This window comes from Cricetulus griseus, chromosome 3, assembly GCF_003668045.3.
Source record: "Cricetulus griseus strain 17A/GY chromosome 3, alternate assembly CriGri-PICRH-1.0, whole genome shotgun sequence".
In the NCBI taxonomy this organism is placed as follows: domain Eukaryota; kingdom Metazoa; phylum Chordata; class Mammalia; order Rodentia; family Cricetidae; genus Cricetulus; species Cricetulus griseus.
The window spans coordinates 272,018,792-272,033,360 of NC_048596.1; positions in this window are offsets into that span (position 1 = coordinate 272,018,792).

Below are 14,569 nucleotides of genomic sequence, written 5' to 3' on the forward strand. Positions count from 1 at the left end.
AACAGGTTAAAAATACAGTCACCCCCAACATTTCTATGGCTTTCACTTTCATATGGTCAGTCAACCAACGATAGGTTGCAATTATTAGAAAAAAAAAAAAGGTCATCTCCACTGAATGTCTACAGTATTTTTGTTTAATTTAAGGCGTGTGTGTGTGTGTGTGTGTGTGTGTGTGTGTGTGTGTGTGTGTGTGTGTGTGTGTGTGTGTGCACTGCAAGCTTACAATCAAGCATTTGCATATCACAGTGCACACATGGAGGTCAAAGGACAACTTGAGGGAGTCAGTCAGTTCTTGGCTCCACCTTGATGAGACAAAGTCTCTCTTGGTGTTTCTGCCTGAGGGATCCCAGGCTAGCCTCACTCCCATCTCACAGTAGGATCAATGGGTTTACAGACCACACCAGTACATCGGGCTTTTCGCTTGGGTTCTAGGCATCAAACCCAGGTCATCAGGCTTGCTAGGCTAGTGACTTTACCCACTCAGCCATACATCTCCCAGCCTCATGGATTTGTTTTTTGTCATTTCCCCCTAAACAATAAAGCAAGTCATTGTACGACATTTGTATTACATTAAGTTTTAAAAGTAACTGAACAGGGACTAAGTGTCAGTGTGTGTGGAGATGTGTATTGGTTTTGCAAACACTCGAGCATCTGCAGGTTTGAGTGGCCATGGGTGAAGGTGGGGACTTCTGGAACTACTCCCGTGTAGGTTTCAGGACAGCCATGTATCACTAGCTATAGTTTCCAGAATGTTGACTAGGATGAGGCTAAAGTGTGGTGGACTGTCAGTACTCATCCCCAGTAGCCCACAGGTGCCTTGGTTAGCTGCAGCACTCCAGAGAGAGGCATGCTGCAAAGAGCCATCCCAAGGTCATGTGGACAAGCCTTCTCCAGTATGTAATATTCTGCCAGAAAGGGCTGAGACGCTCAGAGACATGTTCCCTGGTTGAAATACCCGTAGATCTGTTAATAGGCCAGGTCTCCATAGCACCAACTGTTGCCTGTCACCAATCTTCTATGAATGAAAGCCCTAGGGACAGCAGGAACATGAAGACAGAAAAAGAGGGAAGAAGGAAGAAATTCCATGGAGTATCAAAGCAGTGACCAGGACCTCAGGGAGTGACATTCATTGACTTTGACAATGTTGCCATGTTACCCATCAAAGTCTAGAGGGACAGTGTAGACCACTGACCAGGCCCAGTTCCACACTCGGAACTCCCAGTGGGTGAGTTTCACAGAGCTTCAGAGTTCATTGTCTTATCTGGAAGAAACCTTTGTTGACATACCAAAAAGCAGTGCCCAGTGGCTGTCCATGGAGTCACAGATGCCTTTGTTTTTCCTTCCCCTGCCCTCTGCGCATATTCATATGTGCCAGATGAGAACTGTTTGGCTCCAGCAAGACTATGCAATCATTTTTGCCAACAGACAGAAAGGTGTGCCATTCTGCCAATAGTTTATGTATTAGTCTTCGTTAACGTTTGTGGACCAAGTCCCACTTTAGCCATGTGAGTTGGAGTGAACAAGCTTTGTTGCAGTCAATGGTTTGGGTGCACCCCTGGGAGCCAATACAAAAAAAAAAAAAATGGCCTGCTTTCTTCTGCCATCTTGTGGAATAAACGGTGCATAATACCATAGAATGGCTCTATCCGGTATTTTGTGGTAATCTCTTGTCCAGGAAGCAAAATACAGCAAACTAAGGGGTCAGGGGAAGCACACGGTGAAAAATTCTCCACAAGTCTGTTTACCACACCTGGATTTGTATTCCATCGCCCCCCCCCCCAGTTAGCTTTAGAATATTCTAGATGCCAAAGCTGTTTCTCTGCCTGGGCCCTGACATTCAAACCTGCTGACTCCCTGCCAGTGTTGTGTTCTCTGAGCGGCTCAGGGAAATCAGTCACTCAACCCTGTTTGAACTGCAACGCTTGATGAGGCCCAGCCTTGAAAGGAGCCACATCTGTTAGCGATTTCTGTGGAAGACAGGACAGGACTCAGCCAGGGCTGTTTGTTAACTGCTGTATCAATCACTATTTTTGTTCAAGAGTTTCTGTGCATTCTAACCAAACCCATCAGGCAACGCTTGGAAGTTCTAACACAACAAACTCCAGTTAGATGAGATACACTCTGCTTTAAGAGGGCAAACTTTAGCCCAGGGTAAGGTTCTCCATGAACCTCCTTCTCACATGTAATCATATGTTTGGCATATACTAATCACATGTGGAGCATTACTGTGATCTATAGGTTTGTGGTACCTGAGCTGTATTCGCTGTATGATGTGCTGTTGTACAGAATATTGTCAATTGTAGAGCTGGGCACACTTGCTCAGCAGGGAAGAGGCTTTAAATTATTCAGTCAGGACACGCACTCTAAGCAACAATTCCTTAAGCCTGCTGCTTGCTATAGCAAGAAAAGCCATGGGCAGTTCATGGGTGAGTGGGTGTGATGGTGTCAATAAAGCTTTCTTTACGAAAGAGGGTGGGCATCTTTGTTATATCCTACATTTGTAATCTATTTCCACATGCTGAATATTAGAATGTGTCCACATGCGTGTATACACAAACATACATGCTCACAAAATACACACATCCACATACATCCATGGATACACATACATGCATACATACATGCATACACCATATATATATACACACACAAACATACACACATGCCTATGTACACACACACACACACACACACACACACACACGCGCGCGCGCGCGCGCGCGCGTTTCAAATAAGAAATCAAGAGCCAGTGTGTGAGAAAAGAGTGAGCAGAGTGAGACATGTATTCTAGTGTGCAGCCATGGGCAATGCTGGTGTTCCTCAGCACCTGGAATTCAAGCAGAAACTAGAGAAAAGCATTTTGCTCCTGTGTCTTAAGACTTCTATACGTGGCTGTCAGGCCTTGGTTCAGTCATACATGGTCCTGTCTTGCTGGACATCTGAGTGACTGAAAATAGTGCAACTGAGTGTTTCATAAACCATAAGATACTGCAATGTGGCTGTAACCCCAAGGCTGAGGGATTGTGGGGGAAATCCATAAGCCTAACAATCCCTTCCAGCTCCAGGGTCCTGACACTAAGCAGCAATACAGAGTTAAGCATCACTACTCAGGCAGCATTATCAGGGCGTTAAGACATGAAGTCTAGGCTGGGTGGGCGTGGCGGCATATGTCTTTAACCTGAGACCTCAGGAAGCAGAGGCACGAAGATCTATTTCTGTGAGTTCCAAGCCAGACAGGGCTACAGACAAGCAAACAAAAAGACACAGAGTCTAGAGAGTGTATGCAACTTCCCAGTGATGGGGCCTGTCAGTGCAAGCATGGCTGATACTGAAAGGGTTTCCCGTAGAACTATCACACTCCCAGAAATGGACAAGGAATGTTAAAAGGTCTTTGCTGCTGAACTCAGTATCACGCACCCTTAATTCCACTCAGGAGGCAGAGGGAGATGGACCTCTGTGAATCTGAGACTAGCCTGGTCTACATATGGAGTTCCAGGCCAGCCAGGGCAACATAGTGAGACCCTATCTCAAAACAAAACAAAATGAGACAACCAAACAGGTCCCTTGCTGTTCTGAGTCCGCACCAATGGCCCTGAAGGGGACCTGTAGGCTCACAGGCCTACCCCCAACTCCCACATCACTTCACCCTTACTTCTCTGACCCCTTCTCTTCCCATCCTACAGCTACGGAGGACTGGAATGTTCTAGAAACCCTGACCAGGATGTGCAGCCAACCAATGCCTTGATTTCCTTCTCTCTGAGGAAGTAAATTCCTCCTGTTGGCCAACCATACTCCTTGGGCTGTTATGGTAATCACATGATTCCATGTAAGTCCAAACTTTAAGAACCATTTGTTAAGGAGTTCTTACAATACTAAGCAAGGTCACCTGATCTGGGGGGGGGAGGCTGCTCCCCCTCACACCAGATCTTAGTCTATCATGTATACCTGTTTCTATGTAAACAGTGAAAGTGTGGGGTAGTGTAACATGGGGACCAGGGTGACATAGGTGATGAGGAAGGGCGGAATGCAGGCAAAGGACAGGAGTCGTGCAAGAGGACAGTGGATCGCTCTTCATAGTTGTTTGTTTGTTTGTTTGTTTTGTTTGTTTGTTTTTCTCTATCCTGGTTTTTGCCCTTTTTGTTGGGGCAGCAGAGGATGCGTGCAGAAAAATGTAATTGATGGTAAATTGTGAAACCTAAGCGAAGCTCCAAGGCTGAACTGCCATTCTAAGTGGATGGGGAGTCACTGAGATGGGCGGGCCTTGGGAGTGAGCAAGTATCTGATTGGCTGTCTTATCTATCCGTGTGGGGTTTCTGTTTGTGAGTTCATTGCGATGGAGTGATTTTGCACTGTAAGAGAAGCACTTTTCACCATGTGTCTCCATCCCTGTCTGAATCTGAGAGCACTTGGCAAGCATCACCTTCTAAGTCCCCTTCTATAGCAGTCTCACTCCACTGGTCAAGGAGGGAACAGAGACACCATTAGATAGCACCAGGATTTTAACGTGGCTCAATTTAGCTCCTCCCATCGCTTTATGACTCATTTAGCTTGGACAGAGGCAGGGGAGGGTGGGAAAGTGGAACAACACACCCCTGTATTAGCCAGCTCTCTGCTACTGTCAAAGTTTCCTGAGGTAATCAGCTTGATGACAGAAAATCTTTATTGGGGCTGATGGCTCTGGAGGCCCGAGGCCACTGCCCCTGGGCCCTGTTGCTCTGGTGTTGTGGTGGGGAAGCATACTGCATCAAAGGACGGTGCTGGAAGCTTTTTACGTCATAGCAGTCAGGAGAGAGACGTGAGGGGCAGGCAAGGGCATCTCTCCAATGATGTGACTTCAAAGAATTACTTGTGTGTGTGCGCATGCATGTGTGTAATGTTTCCATATGGACACACATTTCATGGAACACATGTGGAGTCTGCTCTCTCTTTTTACTTTTACATGACTTCCAAGAATGAAACACAGGTCACCAAGCTTGAGCAGCAAGCTGAGCCATCTTCACTGGTCCCTGACTTAACTTCTGCCACCTTCCCACTACATGCTGCTATGAAAAATGCCACCACTCCCTCGGAGAACCACAGGCTGAGGACCAAACCTTTCACAAACATAAACCTTCAGGAGACAGTTGTCTAAAACAAAGTATCACAGATATAAAGTGCTTGAATTTTGAGGGAACTCACCTAAAAAACCGAGCCTCAAGGAACTAGAAACATAATATAGGAGCTGCTACAAAAGACATGCACAAATGTGCACACACACCCAAGTGTATAGACACACACACACACACACAGAGAGAGAGAGAGAGAGAGAGAGAGAGAGAGAGAGAGAGAGAGAGAGAGAGAGGCATGTACATATACGTGCACATACCCTTGGGAGCTGAAGGCAAGCTGGTGTCAGTGGTGAAGCATCACTCTGTCAGTTGTAAGATGCTGGAAGGATTTAATTACACTGATGCATATCTGTTGGAAGCCTTCCCAGAGACTCTCACACCCATCAGCAGTCTGTAGCCAAATTAATCAACAGATTGTTATCAAGACACAAATCTGCTTGCAAAGATATTTTTGTGAAGTTTAATTCCACAAAGAGAAACATCGCTGCTTGCTAATGTAAAAGAAAGACATAAATACTAAGAGAAATCACGTGCTTGGCAGTTCCCAGAGCCATCAGGAAAGATTAGGAGTGTAGATGACAAGGGAACTCCGGAATTCTGGGAGTAAGATCTACGGAGGGCTAGCAGGCTTCTTTTCCTAGCTTGCTAAACTCAGCATAGGGCTTACTCGGCACAGGGTGTTCTCTCTGGATCCACCCCACTGTTTCAGGGTCAGTACTTCTGAGTGTCAATATTCTCCATAGCATTTGTGTGCGTGCATGCATGAGTGTGTGAGTGTGTGAGTGCGTGAGTGTGTGAGTGCGTGAATGTGTGAGTGCATTGAGTGTGTGTAATCCAGGCCTCTGGCTAGATTACCTGGGGTCTTCTGTCTGCGTCCTTGGTGTTGGCATTACAAGCACACGCCACTACACTGTTTTATTCTTTTCACATAGGTTTTGGAGCTCAAACTCAGGTCCTTGTGCTTGTAAGGTAAACTGGAAACAAGGGGGAGGTTGCAGCAGCCATGGGTTCTCGGGAAACTTTCCCTCAATCATCATCACCTATCCTAGTCTTCCTGTTCCCATCCCAAGAAGACATAATGGTGGCTAGCATGGCCCAGACTATTCAAGAAGGCCGCTCTCCTTCCAAGGGTGCCTTGTCTGAACCCCCACCACCACCAAACCAGTGCCAAGGCCTGTCAGCTGCATTGTCTCTTGCTGCTTCCCTATTTCCTGGCTGTGTGGTGTTGTGCCCAAATTCTGAACCCCAAAATCACCAAGAGGCCCATTTTGATGCAAAAGTCTTTTATTGCAGTTGTTTAACGCACTGACCTCATTAGCTTGGGCCTCTCATCCATCCACCACGGTGGATGGCTGGGAAAAGACCCTAAGAAACCATGGGGCAGGGATCTTATAGGGCAGCGTAAGGGGAGTGTCTAGGGGTATGCACAGGCTCAGGACTGGTGTGCCTCCAAGCTTGGAGGATTTGCCCTGTGTTGATTGGCCAACTGGTTGTTATGGCCCATAGGCCCTCCCAGGGCGGTTGCTATGCTCTGCACATCACTACTGTGCACTTATCTGTAAAGCACACCCAGAGCCGTAAAGCATAGCCCCACCAGCTAACTTCTGATTGTTTCCTTGCCACGAGGAGAACATCTGACCTCCTAGTGAGCCGGGCAGGCCCAGTGAGGTCAGGAAGCATGTTATCCTGTCGTGGCTGCCAAAACGGGGGTGGGGGGGACAGTCCCTTCAGTGGTCACAGCCACGAAGGACACTGTTGCTTGGAAAATATCAGTGTGGTCTCCACAGGTGGGCATGAGAGCTCCACAGCAGGTGGGGCGCTGACCTAGCAGCTGGCTCCACCGCTTTCTCCCCTTTATTCCCCCATCACCTGGTCTGCTGCTCCAGCAAGTTTTCCTTCTTTTTAAGCGATTTTTATTCTTTAATCTTTTTTAAGTAAAAATTTTAAAATTTAAATTAGAAACAAGCTTCCAGTTCCCTCTCCCTTCCCTCCTCCCCTGCCCCCCACAGACCCTCCATCCCATCCCCTTTCTGCTCCCCAGGGAGGGTGAGACCTTCCATGGGGGATCTTCAAAGTCTGTCATCATTTGGAGCAGGGACTAGGACCTCCCCCATGTGTCTAGGCTGAGAGAGTATCCCTATATGTGGAGTGGGTTCCCTAAGACCATTCATGTATTAGGGATAAATACTGATCCACTGCCAGGGGCCCCATAGATTAACCAGACCTCCAAACTGACACCCACATTCAGGGAGTCTAGAACAGTCAGTCCTTTGCTGGTTTCCCAGCAATCAGTCTGGGGTCCATGAGCTCCCCTTTTTTTCAGGTCAGCTGTTTCTGTGGGTTTCACCAGCCTAGTCTTGACCCCTTTGCTCATCACTCCTCCCTCTCTGCAACTGGATTCCAGGAGTTCAGCTCAGTGTTAAGCTGTGGGTGTCTGCTTCTGCTTCCATCAGCTACTGGATGAAGACTCTAGGATGGCATATAAGGTAGTCTCATCAATCTCATTATAGGGGAAGGGCATTTAAGGCAGCCTCTCAACTATTGCTTAGATTGTTAGTTAGGGTCAACCTTGTAGATCTCTGGACATTTCCCTAGCGCCAGAATTCTCTTTAAACTATAATGGCTCTCTCTATTATTGTATCTCTTTTCTTGCTCGCTATTCTTCACCTGACTCAATCTTCCTGCTCCCTCATGTCCTCCTCTCCCCTCCCCTTCTACCCTTCTCTTTCTCCTAACTTCCTCTCCCCTCCCCCATGCTCCCAATTGAGCCAAGGATTACCGACCAGCCTACAATCCACACTGCCAGAGAAGCTAGGAAACAAGGAGGACCCTAAGAAAGACATACGTGGTCGGTCCCCTGGAGAAGAGGAAAGGGACAAGATCTCTTTTATCTTTTTAATAATATTTTAATAATTTCATTGAGAGTTTCATGCAATGTATTTTGATCACATTCCCTCATCCTCCAACTCCCCCTTCTCCACCCTCAACTCCCTATCCACCCAACTTTGAGATCCCCGCCCCCCACCCCACCAGATTGTGTTGCCCAACTACTCCTGGGAGTGGTGCCCGCCCTGGACTGTGATCAGCCCACCAGGAGTCAGGTCATTAAAGAAAGTGGACTGTCCTCCTGCAGCTATCCACTGCCAAATGCAAATGGCTCCCACCCCCCCCCCCCCCCCGCCGTCCTCTCAGGGATTTTGTCTGGCTTACGCTCTGTGAATGCTGTTACAATCACTAAAAGCCCAGTTATGTCTGGAAAACGAAAGACCTTCAACTAGTGATGTGCAGAGATTAGAAACTGCGTGGTTCTCAGTCCTAAATGGGACATACATGTGACAAGCCTCCCCAAACCCCAAGCAAGGCTCAGAGAGCTTCCCAGAAGAGGGGGTAGAAAGTTTGTAAAAGTCAGAGGTGAAGGATCGTGTCCAATTATATTTTAAGGGAGACTTTGAAAAGCTGTGGAAGGGGGGAAAACTGAATGCATAACTAATTGTCAGGGTACGTAGTAGAAGCTTAAATAGCTTCCTCCTCAAAATTCAGGGTTCTTTTCAACTCTTCCTTCTATATTTTTATTTATAATATGTGTAGTTTTGCCAAACTAACTTTTGGTCTGCATGGTATTCTAATGCATGGCCACACCTTGTTGTGAGTGAAAGATAAAAATGTTTCTAACTGGGACCTCAGACACAGTGCTGCAGACTCCTCTCCTTGCTTTTCACCCCCGCTCGACCCAATAATTCCATGAGATGAATTTCTAGAGCTTAACTGGCTCCGGAGGTCACCATGTTTTGATTTGTATGGCTATTATTAAGTTGGTATTCAAAGATGACCTTGCCCATGACTTTGCTACAAGCACTCATTTAGCACACCCTTGAACACAAGGTTCTGTTAAGTGTTTGAATCCCCCCTGGAATGTTCTAGGACACAACGGTACCTTCCTTGGAGGTTCATGGATTGTTTGTACAGAACACAAGCTGCTTTCTGGGAATGGTTCTTACTTTGATTTTCTTCTGTGAATTTCCTTGAATCTCTCTTTCTTCCTTCCTTTCTTTCTTTCTTTCTTTCTTTCTTTCTTCCTTCCTTCCTTTCTTTCTTTCCTTTCTTCTTTCCTTTCTTTCTTTCTTTCTTTCTTTCTTTCTTTCTTTCTTTCTTTCTTTCTTTCTTTCTCTCTCTCTCTCCCACCCTGTCTCCTTCCTTCCTTCCTTCCTTCCTTCCTTCCTTCCTTCCTTTTCTTTTTCAAGACAGGGTTTCTCTGTGTATTTCTAGCTGTCCTGAAACTCTGTAGATCAGGCTGGCCTCCAACTCAGAGGTCTGCCTGCCCTGGCTTCCCAAGTGCTGGGATTAAAGGTTGCCACACCACGGCCTGGCTGATCGCATGTGTGATGGACCATGGAACAGAACCAGTATTGCTAAGTATCAACTGTGTTGGCCTTTCTCTAAACTTCTGCATTCCACAGCCTGCTTGGAAAGCTCCCTCCTACCTGGTAGGAAGTCAGACTATTCTTTGTAGTACTGATCACCGGGGTTTAATTCCTCGGCCCTTCTGGAATTTGGTGTGTGTGTGTGTGTGTGTGTGTGTGTGTGTGTGTGTGTGTGTAGCCCTGAAAATCTAAGTTGTTTTTCTCTGGACTGACAATCTTCTCAATTAAAAAAAAAGTCTGTATTGTTCTATATTAACATGAAAAAACAATTATCACATACCAAATGTCCACACTTAGACTACTGTAATTATTGTAACTTTCTATGATGCTGTTTTAAAAGCCTTTGAATGTATAGAGACCATGAAATTTTCAGAGAGAGCAAAGAAAGGTCCCCAGCATGTCCCAGCTTCTTCCTATGACAATATACGAATAAGGAACTTGGCATTGAACAGTGTGTCACTTTACCATGGGGGCATTTTTATAGTTACCATTGTGGTTCAGAAATAAAAGTATTCCCTCATTGTAATCTCTTCCCTCATGCTGTTCTTAGAGTCACACCAACCAGCATTCTTCAGCCCTGACAACCACTCATCTCTTCCCCATCTTGGTAATTTTGTTATTTCAAGGTTGTGACACAGATGAGATCACAACATGCATGCTTTTGGCATTGCCTGTGCTCTGTGTAATGCCCAGGCACCGAATGCCAAAGCCATTGCTATTTAGAGCATGGGTGGTGCGTTATACTTGGTCCTAACCAGGCACCCTGTGAGAAGTGCTGTAGCTGGCACAAATGAAGTTGCTTTCCACAGTTATTCGCCGGTTCTTGCATGAATCCCAGATTTCACTGGGTGGAGTAAGATGAAGGCTCAGGGACTGGTGTTGGGTTGTAGCTGTGTGAGGTGTGCTGTGTATTTTGCCTTGCTGGTGACTAAATGAGACCATCACACACTCTAGGCGAGGGCTCTGCCACTCAACAATTCCCAATGGAAATTTCTAGTTTTGAGAATCCGATAAACTACTTTGTATATAGTGTCTGCATCATCCCACTGTCTCACCCACAAGGTACATATTCCTCTGACCCTGAAGCAGCATTTAGGGTTACAACTACTATTCAAATTTAATTTTAGCTTGTCTAATAGATACATAGTGTGTCTAACATTCACTTTTTTCTTTATTTTCTTTTTTGGTTCTGCAAGACAGGGTTTCTCCATGTAGCCCTGGCTGTCTTGGAGCTCACTCTGTAGACCAGGCTGGCCTCAGACTCACAGAGATCCTCCTGCCTCTGCCTCCCAAGTGCTGGGATTAAAGTCATGCACCACCATCACCTGGCCCATTTTTTTCTTAATAAGATGGCAATGCTGAAACTCCTTTCAATGACTATTTCCCATCTTCATAGCCTCTTCTTGCCTCCTCTAATTTAGAAAATTAGAAAACATTAGAAAACCTGGCCATTTTCTAATGTTTCTTTCAATGTTGACTTTTGGCTGTTATTATTCTAGACATGAGCTCACATCAAACACCTGATTGGTGAATACTTAATCACGGCAAGCAGCTTGTCCTTCTACCCTACAGAGGCTTTTCAGAGCAGAAGTTTTAATATTTTATCACATTAAAAATTTATATGTATTTTGTATATGAGAGTCAGGGAGGGTGCTTGCCCCACTGCCCGTGTGGAGGTCAGAGGGCAATCTGTGGAAGTTTGCTCTTTCCTTCCACCATGTGAGTCCCGGGGATCAAACTCAAGTCACCAGGCTAGGTGGCAAGCACCCTGACCTGCTGAGCCATCTTGCTGACCCAGAATTCCCATTTTTCGGTCTGAAGTCTACTCTCCCATCTTTTCCCTCCATGCAGCATACTTTGATTTTAGGAGTAGGATGCTTTACTGATCACTGAGCCCCCAAAGACTTCCCTCTATGTTCTTTCTATTTGTATAAGCTTTAGTTTTTATTTTAAAATATGGTATATTAGCCAGGGTTCTCTACAGTAACAATACTTACAGAATAAATTTTCTCTATCTATAGAAAGGATGATTTATTAGAATGACTTACAGTCTGTGGTCCAGCTAATCCAACAATGGCTGCCTGGGAATGAACCAGACATCCAAGAATGTCTATGGGAATGGATGCCCCAGCTGGTCTTCAGTATTACAATAGAATCCTAAAGAACGGGCCTAACACCAGTAAAGGAATGGGCTTCCTACTAAGGCAGGAGAAAGCAGGCAAAGAGCAAAAGTTTCCTTCTCTCATGTCCTTACCTAGGCTTCCAGCAGAAGTGTGGCTTCCTGCCCAATGATACAGATTAGAAGCGGACCTTCCTACTTCAAATTAAGCAAAAACCCCTCACAGGTGTGCCCTCTAGTGTTTGGATTTTTAGGTAATCCCAGATGTGGTCAAGATGACAACCAAGAATAGCCATCACATATGGGATCTGTTCTGAGTGGGTTTGGGTTTGAGGTATGAGGTGTAGGTTGAAAAGCCTATTCTTCCTCCATCCAACCACTATTGCAACTCTATCAGAAGTCGTGGGCATCTGGAGATATGTCTCAATTGTCAGAGTACTCGCTTAGCACGCAAGAGGCCCTGGGCTTCACACCCAGCACAGCCCCCAGCCAGGCATGGCGGTGAGCATTTGTAATCCCAGGACTCAGGAGGTAGAGGCAGGGAGATCAAAACGTTAGAGGTAACCCTTAGCTACAAGGCTAGTTCAAGGCTAGCCTGCACCACAAATGATCCTGTCTCAAAACAAACAAACCCTGTAGGGGTCACCCTGACCAAGCCTCCAGGGGCTGCTTGCAGGTATACCTGGCCACGCCCCTTAGGGCATGGACAGGATGATGTGAGAGTAGCTTAAGAGTCTGAGACACTCGTGGGAAAGCTCTCTTCTCACTGCTGCTTCGACTTTGTCTGCCGGTTGGCTAGGTGTATTGTAAGTAAGGCATATTTCCCCAATAAATATACCCGTATCCTATCTGCTTACGTATTGGTGAATCACCGCTTATAAAACCCCCCAACAAACAAACAAACAAACAAATAAACAAACAAACAAACCAGTTGTTCATGCTTGGGAGATTATTCATGGGCCAGTCTTTGTTCAATTAATCTAAGTCTCTCCCTGAGCAACTACATAAGTTTGACGACTGTGACTTGCAGTGAGCACACAAGCCTAGGTAGGCTTTCCCAAACCCAGTTGTCTCTGAATGGCTGTAAATGGTACAGCAACTTAAGCCTGGCTTTCCAAAAGTCTTCTTTTCTAGACCTAAGAAATGTGCTTGACTCATATATCAAGCTTATATTATGAGACACTGTGAATTCACTTATTAGTTCTAAGCACTTGGGGGTTCTATTGCCTATTGGTCATTTATTTTTAATCTCCACTCTGTGTTAGCCATTATGTCATCTACAGAGAGGAATACTTTTACATCATTCTTTCCTTCTGACCTGACCTGTATTTCATTTCCCACCTCGTCAGAGAGCCTGGAACTCCGATAGTGTATTGAATACAACAGTGAGGGGGGACCCTTGGCTCACCCGCAGTCACAGAACTCAGCTGTTAGGACTTTTCCCACTCTGTGTGGCTTTAGCTGTAGGGTCTTTGATCCTGTCCCTCATGAACTTTAAGACGATCCTTTTATGCCTAGTTGCCAAGAGACTTCCAGAATCACTGGCGACTGCTGGGTCCAGCCTTTGCAGCCTCTTCTTCACCTGATGTGATCTTGTGGTTTTTTCGTCTCTATATCATGTGTCAGATGACGCCAACCTTCATTATCAAGCCAGCCTTGCACACCTGGACTGTGGATATGACATGTATTCCAGTTTGTATAATGAAGGATTCTGATCACTAGCAATCTCATTAAGAATGTTTGAATCTTCAGGAGAAGATGTGCTTGGGTGTGTGCCGTCTGTGTGTGCATAGTGTGTCTATTTATCTGTGTGTATGGATCATGTGTATGTAGATGCATAGATGTGCCATGACATGTATGCGATGGCCAGAGGACAAGTTCAAGTACCAGCCCTCACCTTCAACCTTGTTTGAGGTGGGGTCTTCTGTTTTCTGTTACATATACTATACTGCTAATGTGTTTGACTTTTATGTGGGTTCTGGGGACTTTCTAGCAATTCTGTCATGGCCTGCTGGTTATCTACAAGTGTGTCATTCAGACCCCAAGAAAAGCATCTGTAAAAGATAAAATCCTAGCTATTTCTGCTGTTTATTTCTAGTTTAATCCCAAAAATGGCCAAGAATAATACCTTTTTTATTTATTAAAATCCGATTTTTCATTTTACATACCAACCCCAGTTCCCCCTCCCTCCTCTTTTCCCACGCCCTATCTCCCCTACTTCCCATGCCCATTCAGTCCTCAGCGAGGTAAGACCTTCCTTCAGGAGTCCACAAAGTCTGCACACCACATTGAGCCAGGACCAAGCCTCTTCCCCATATCAAGGCTGAGCAAGGTATCCTACCATAGGGAATGGATACAAAAAGCCAGTTCATGACTCTGGGTTAGGTCCTGGTGCCACTGCCAGGCAACCCCCCTCCCCCCCCCCCCCCGCCAACAGATGAACTCACATAACTGTTACCCACATTCAGTTCCGTCCCATGCAGGTTCCCCAAGTGTCTGTCCGTAGTCCATGAGCTCCCACTTGCTCAGGTCAGCTATCTGTGTGGCTTTCCCGTCATGCTCTTGACCCCCTTTGATCATATAAGAACAGTATCTTAGTTAGGGATTCTATTGCTGTGGAGAGACACCATGGACACAGCAGCTCTTATAAAGGAAAACATTTAATGGGGTGACTTACAGTTTCAGAGGTTCAGTCCATTACCATCCTGGCGGGACATGGCAGCATGCAGGCAGACACGGTGCTGGAAGAGCCGAGTTTTACATGTCGATATGCAGGCAGAGGAAGTGTCTGAGACACTGGGCATGGCTTGAGCATATATGAGACCCCCCCCAAAGCCGGCCTCCACAGTGACACACTTCCTCCAACAAGGCCACACCCACTGTAACAAAGCCACACCTCCTAATAGTGTCACTCCCTTTGC